Source organism: Acomys minous, assembly GCF_964271855.1.
Source record: "Acomys minous genome assembly, chromosome: 1".
In the NCBI taxonomy this organism is placed as follows: domain Eukaryota; kingdom Metazoa; phylum Chordata; class Mammalia; order Rodentia; family Muridae; genus Acomys; species Acomys minous.
In genome coordinates, this window is record NC_140483.1 from 49,075,070 (window position 1) to 49,083,219 (window position 8,150).

Consider the following 8,150-nt stretch of genomic DNA (forward strand, 5'->3'; position numbering starts at 1 on the left):
AAAAAAAGATGAATGAACACTCTCAAGCAAACTTTAATGAAAATACAAGGAAAAAAGTCAGTCCTAGAATCAATAATATCAATGATTACTCCTGATATAAAATAAAATAAAACCTGTAATTGATAATCAGATGTATGTGGCAGTTTTACAGAGTCTTGGTGTCAATAATGAAATAGAGACAGATACTGTCTCTTCAATAGCATATTTTAAGTACTCCAACTATGTATGTGAAAAAAAAATTGTAGCTTCAGCATAGAAATAATTGCATTCACAGACTGTTTGAGTAAGAACTGGAGATTCATTGTTCACATTTAATATAGGGTTAAGATGCAGATTGATATTTAGGGAAAAATAAGTCTCAAGTATTGTGCAGGTTCCTCAATGTATCTAAACTTAGTTGTTTTATCATAGTCTTGCCTACCACGTGGGAGTTTCCCAACTTAACATCTCATAGGGTTGCTAGGAAACCTTTGTTTCTCAGTTTTCTCTGCTTTTGATGAGTGAGCACATAGGTGACTTTAAAGATAAATAGATGCAATTAAAATCTGATAAGATAAATCTAGAAACTACTAGAACTGCAGAAGGGTTTACTAAAGCTCTTTCTTTACATGTAAAATGTTTCTGATGTTATCCTAGAAAATTGCAGGTATATAGCTAAAAGAGGGAAAGGTATATTTAGTTGACAATTGTGCAAAAATTCTACCCTCTTTATTGGCAAAAGATTCACTTGCATACAATCCAATGGATCTATTCCCTCATCATGTGCCTATAATTTTTTCCATTTTTTGTCTTGCCTCAATACTTAATAAAGAAATCTATAAGCAAAAAAGGGGGTATATAGTAAACACATGATATGTAATATGCTTGAAAAGATAGGAACATTTTGATATAAAGACATTATATAGATACATTTATTATAACTTTTTAAAATATTATATTTGTTTATTTTTAATTTATTCACTTTACTTCCTGATTACAGCCCCCTCCCTTATCTCCTTATTGTTCTACCCACCCCAACTTCTTCTGCCTTCCCTCCTTTACCTAGTCCTCAGAAAGGTGGAGCCCTCCTCCCCTACCATCTGAATCCAGTCTGTCAAGTCTCAGCAGGACTGCCTGCATCCCTTTCTGCTGTGGCATGGCATGGCCAGCCCTCCAGGGGGAAGTGATCAATGAGAGGGTAACAAGGTCCATGTCAGAGGCAGCCCCTTCTCCCCATATTATGGGAATCACATGGAGACTGTGTTGCATATGGACCACATCTGAGGAGGGGCTCTTAGTCTTCTCCAAGCATGGTTCTTGGGTGGTGCATCAGTCTCTGTAGGTCCCCCTGGGCCCAGATTTTTTGGCTCTGTTGTTCTCCTTGTGGAGTTCCAGGCACCTTCAGGTCCTTCTATTTCCCAACTTTTTTGTCAGAGTTGAGTGCTCTGTCCCAAAGTTGGCTGTGAGTCTCAGCATCTGCTTTGACCCTCTATTTGGTGGAGACTTTCAGAGGACTTCTATGCTAGACTCCCCTCCTGTTATCTCTCTTCAAGCACCATTCATGTATGGTCTAGTTGCCCTTCTGAATGAACATAAAGCATCCTTCCTGTGGTCATCCTTGCTATTTAGCTTGTTTAGGTCTGTGTATTATAGTGTGGTTTTCCTGTATAATATGGTTAATATTCACATATAAACGAGTATATACTTATACTCAAATATATGTTTTTCTAGGTCTGGATTACCTCGGTCAGGATAGTCTTTTCTAGTTCCATCCATTTGCCTGAAAATTTGAAGATATCATTGTTTTTAACAGCTGAGTAGTATTCCATTGTGTAAATGTACCACAATTTCTTTATGCATTCTTCAATTGGAGAGCATATAGGTTGATTCCATATTCTGGTTATTACAAATAAAGCTGCTATGTAAATAGTTGAGCAAATATCGTTGTTTTATGGTAAAGCATCTTTTGGGTATATACCCAGGAGTGTTATAGGTGTGTATTGAGGTATCACTATTCCTAATTATCTAAATAAGCACCAGATTGATTTCTAAAGTGTTTGTACAAGATTCTACTCCCACCGGCAATGGAGGAGTGTTCCCATTTCTCCACATCCTTGCCACTATGTGATGCCACTTGAGTTTTTGATCTTAGCCATTCTGAGGGTGCAAGAAGAAATCTCAGAGTTGTTTTGATTTATATTTCCATGGTGACTTGAGCATTTATTTAGGTATTTCTAAGCCATTTTGGTATACCTCTAGTGAGAATTCTCTGTTTAGCTCTGTACCCTGTTTTTTAATTGGATTATCTGGTTTCATGGTATTTAATTTCTTGAGTTCTTTATATATTTTGGATATTAGCCTCCTGTCAGATGCTAGGTTGGTGAATATTTTTTCCCAGTCTGTAGGCTGTTGTTTTGTTCCTTTGATAGTGTCCTTTGATTTACAGAAGCTTTTTAGTTTCTTGAGGTTCCTATTTTTAACATGAACTGGGTGTTAGATTTTGCCCAATGCATTTTTTGGCATATAAGAAGATGATCATGTGATTTTTTTAAATTTCAGTTTGCTTATATGGTTTATTACATTGATGGATTTCCATATTTTGAACCACCTGTACATGCCTGTGATCAAGATTACTTGATCATGGTGGATGATATTTTTGTTGTGTTCTTGGATTCACTTTAAGAGTATTTTACTGAGTACTTTTGCATCAACGTTAGTAAGGAAAATTTATCTGAAATTCTTTTTTTGTTGTTGTTGTTGGATTTTTGTGAGGGTTAGGTACGAAAGTGAGTATGGCTCTTAAAATTAGTTTGGTAATGATCATTCTGTTTCTATTTTGTGTAATAGTTTGAGGAGTATTGGTAGTTCATCTTCTTTGAATGTCTTAGAGAATTGTGTTACTGAAAGCTATACTAGGCTTTTTTAAATTTTTGCTTGGGAGATTCTTTATGACTGATTCTATTCCTTAGGAGATAAAGGACTACTAAATTTTTTACCTCCTTGATTTAGCTTTGGCAAGTAGAATTTATCAAGAATATTGTCCATTTCATTTAGATTCTAAAATTTTGTGGCATATAGACTTTTGAAGTAAAACATAGTGACTCTTTGGATTTCCTTGGTATCTGTTGTTATTTCTCCCTTTTTGTTTTTGATTTTGTTGAGTTGGATGCTCTCCCTTTGTCTTTTAGTTAATTTGTCTAAAGGTTTTTCTACCTTCTTTATTTTCTCAAAGATCCAGCTCTTTGTTTCATTGATACTTTGAATTGTTTTCTTTGTTTCTAATTTGTTGATTTAGCCTTGAGTTTGATTATTTCCAAATGTCTACCCCTCTTGGTTGTTTCTGCTTCTTTCTTTTCTAGGCTTTCAGGTAGTCTATTATGTTGCTTGAATGAGATGTCTTTAATTTCATTATGAAGGCACTTAGTGCTATGAACTTTCCTCTTAGCATTGCTTTCATTGTGTCCCCACAGGTTTGGGTAGGTGTGATTTCACTATCCTTAAATTCTAGGAAGTATAATTTCTTTCTTGATTTCATCCCTGACCCACTTGTCCTTGAGTAGAGAATTGTTCAGTTTCCAGGCGTGTGTAGGCTTTTTTGTTATTTCTATTATTTTTTTCAATTTTCTTTTTTAACATACACATTTATATTATTATACATATATACAATAAAATACCTTCAACAAGAATAACCGTGAAACAATCAAGAAGTTCAGTTTTAGTACATGGATGTCTGATAAGACATAAGAGATCATTTCAATTTTTCTGTATTTCCTGAGGCTTGCTTTGTAACCAAGTATATAATCAATTTTTGAGAAAGTTCTCTGAGATACTGAGAAGAAGGTATATTCTTTTGTGTTTGGGTGAAACATTCTATTCTATTCTATATCTGTTAGGTACATTTGAATCATGACATCTATTAGTTTAATTATTTCTCTGTTTAGTTTCTGCCTTGATGATCTGTCCATTGGTGAGAGTGGTGTTGATTTGCCCTGTATTAATGTGTGGGGATTGATGTATGATTTAAGCTTTGGTAGTATTTCTCTTATGAATGTCAGAGCCCTTGGATTTGTGGTATAGATTTTCAGAACTGAGATCTCATCTTGGCAGAATTTTCCTTTAGTGAGTATGAAGTGTCTTTCCTGATCTCTTTTGATTAATTTTAATATAAAGTCTATTTTATGAGATATTAGACTTGCTTCATGGGTCTGTATGTCTGAAAAACTGTTTTCCAGCCCTTTACTCTCAGGTAATATCTATTTTTGTGGCTGTGTTATGTTTCTTGTATGCAACAGAATGGTGTTTATGCATGCATTCTGCTAGTCTATGATTTTTATTCGAGAGTTGAGACCAGTGATGTAGAGATATTAATGTAGCTGTTATTTCTTTTAATTTTGGTGTGAATTTTGGAACAGTGTTTATGTGCTTATCTGCTTTTGGTTTTGCTGTAGTGAAGTTACTTATATACTGTGGTTTTTTTTTTCTGTATAGTTACCCTCCTTTTTTGGAAGTTTTCCTTCTAGTAATATTTGTAGTGCTGGGTTTAGCCCAGATTGTATAAATTTGGTTCTATTGTTGAATGTCTTTGTTTTCCCCACCTACAGTGATTGAAAGCTTTGCTGGGTATAGTACTCTGGACTGGCATCTGTGATATGTTAGAGTTTGCAAGATATATGCTCAGGCCCTTCTGGCTTTTATGGTCTCTGCAGAGAAGTCAGGTGTCCTATTTCTCTTGCAGCTTTTAATATTTTTCTTTGTTATATACATTTAGTCTTTTGATTATTATGTGGAGGAAGACTATTTTTCTGGTCTAATCTATTTTGTGTTCTGAAGGCCTCTTACATGCTTATAGGTATCACTTTCATTAAATTGGGGAGATTTTCTTCCATGATTTTGTTGAAAATGTTTTGTAGGTCTTGGAGCCGGAAATGTTTTTTTGATTCCTATGCTTCATAGGTTTTTCTTTTCATGGTATCCTTGTTTTCATGGAAGTTTTGTGTCAGGAATTTTTTTTTTTAGCTTTAACATTTTCTTTGATGGATGCATCCAATTTTCTGATTGTGTCTTCTACACCTGAGGTTCTTTCCTCCATCTCTTGTATTCTGTTGATGATGCTTGCCTGTTTTCTTCCCTAAGATCTTCCTCTCCAGAATTTCCTCAGTTTGTGCTGTCTTTATTGTGTCCAATCGCATCTTCAGATATACAACTTTTTTGTTGATTTCCCTAATCTGTTGTATTTTCTTCTAATTTTATATGATTTGTTCAACTCCTTTACCTGTTTGTTTGTATTTTCCTGAAATTCTAACAGTGACTTATTCATTTTCTCTCTAAAGATCTCAAACTGTTCGTTTGTACCTTCCTGTATTTCTTCAGGGATTTTTTTTGTTTCTTCCATTATCATCTTCATAAGTATAAATTTAATGCCATTTTCTTGTGTTTCAGTTTTGTTAGAGGATGCAGGGCTGCCTTACATTTGATAACTGGGTTCTGAAGATGCCATATTGCTCTGGTTTTCGTTAATTTTTTATGCTGGCCTTTAGCCATCTGGTTGTCTAGTATCGGCTGGTGGATCCTGTTTCTCACTGGAGCTCTGGGAGGAGGTTGGGAAGAGGCCTGGGTAGAGAGCTGGATGTTCCTGATGGTGTCCTCCTTAGATTGTTGGGAATGGGGCTGTCTGGTTCTCAGTGGCTTGCCAGTGTTTCTCAGTTGCATGATTCTTGGGGCCAAGTAGTCTCTTTAGGCGTCTAGGAAGGAAAGTCCTGAGATGGCTGCCTTGTAATCGGCATTTTTACTCCAAAATTAATGAGGTCTCATTGCCCAGCTACTATGCTCTGTCAATGTTCTCAGAAACTGTGCTCACTGAGTTGAAGAGCCCTTGGTTGGATCTATGTCCTTGGGTATCAGAAGATATCCATTCCTCCGTGGGAAGGGCTGAGGCTGTGGTACCCTGGAAGTCTCTGATGTGTGCTAGAGATAGTAGGCATGTGAGGTAGTAGCTGAAGGTCTCCACCCTGGAAAGTAACCACTTTATGAGACAGATTGAGGTTGGAGCCTATCAGCTATGTTATCTGTAAGTCTCTGCTCAGTGCCAGCGGGTATCCATTGTTGGAGCTGAGCTTCCCAGGTACTGGAAGGTCTGAAGGTGAGGCAGTGCCACAGGAGCCAAGGAGTTTTTCCCAGGATTTAGCTGGGTGACATGGGGTTTGTCCCTAGATTTTCCTTCACTGTGGGCTACTGTTTCACCTAGGGAAAAGAAACATTTGGGATTTTGAGGGTCTATCGCAGGTCTGTCAATTGCTCTGCCTTCACTACTGTCCTGCAGTTCAGTTATAGCACATACTCAGCGCCACCATCTTGGATCTCTTCTTTATGACTTTTTGACTTTGATATATAATATACGCAGACGTACATATATAAATAATGAAATAAATTTAGTATGGTTGGTAAAGAAAAACAAACAACTGTGAAATATAAAGCTTAGGTCGGAACTAACTTACAATAATTTGTTAGAATGTGAAAATGTGATATTCTAAACTGAAAGGTGAAAAGTTTATAATAATATAGTTCAGATACATAATGTAAAATCACAAGATTCCACTAAAATATTCAGAATTCTTTAGTTTTCTGAAGAATGCTTGTCAACAGTTTTCAGAAAAGGTGGCATAGAAAGCTGCTATTTAAAAATTACAACCCTTTTATAATTATGTCTTTGTAAACTCTGAACATTTATATCTTTGAAAAAAATGAAAATTAAATGAAGGGAGAGCGTGGGAGGTAGATTAGAACATAGAGAAAGTCTTTGCATTTTAAAAATGTAATTAACTACTCAAAGTAAAGGCTTGGTACCTAGCAACATGAATTTGACAAATAGAGGTTTCTGTATTTGCTTACTTTATGTAGAATTATTGTAAACCTATGGACCTTTAACATATTATATGTCACGTTTTCTACTACAATAATTAACCTTTAAAATTCTTTCATCTTCACAATTCAACATTATTATTAATAATGTTTAAAAATAAATTTCATAATCTCATAGGTAGAACAATCAAATTATGTAGCTTCTTTTATGAAATATAGTGAGCCAGATATATTAAGTATAATGTATACTTGATGTTTTCATAACTAAAAGATAATAAACTGTACCCTGGACATTAAAAGTATGGACGACATGTATCAAGACACAAATTAACAAGATTTTAAAAATATAATCATAGGGTAGAGAAGTGTCTCAGGCAGTTAAGTGTTTGAGAATCTGGATTTGTATTTCCAGAAACTTTGTAAGAGCATGACCTAATTGGTTAGTCTGTAATCCCACTGCTGTGGGGAGAGAGACAGGAGGGTACTTGAAGAATACTGGCCAGACAATTTAGCCACTCAGTGACTTTATGATCAGTGAAAGATATACTCTCAAAAGAAAAACTGTAAGTTGGGGAGTCTCTGATCACTAACACCCAGTAATGACCTTTTCTCTTTACATACATAAGACTATACATAAATAGATGCACATAAATATTTTATAATACACACACTTAATGCAATGTGCTAATTGTTAGTACAATTTAAGTAAATGTAATCAAAATAAAATTTGGTACATTTGACTAAGTTTGAGTTAATAATAGGTTTGGTAAAACATGCAAATAGTGCAAACAATGAATATAAAATGAAGCAAAATTTATGTAATAAAACACTTTGATAATACTTGTATGACTTTAATAATGTTAATATAGCTCCAATATATATACCTTCTCTTGTAAATTCAGACTATAATAATAGGTTGTGAGGTAATTATTATTGTTATATTTACCTATGATAATATCCTATGTGGAAAGTGAGTTCCTATACATACTGAAACATTTGAAGATATATTTATGTAATACCAAAGATTTTAATTTTAAGTTATTCTTCCTTAGAAAGATTTAAATATTAATAAAAAATTAGCTATAAAATGGTCATTGTATTATTTTATTTGCAATATATAAGGCTTATTTCAAAAACTGTGAAAATTTTTTCATTATGTAAAGAAACACATGTTTGATGGTGATGATGATGTTAAACAGCATATTTAAAATGATAACCTTATTATAAAAATTTCCAGATTTCATATTAATTTTATTTTTTATGGAATATTTTAATCATGGAAAACTCTGTTTGTGTATTAGTTAGGATATATC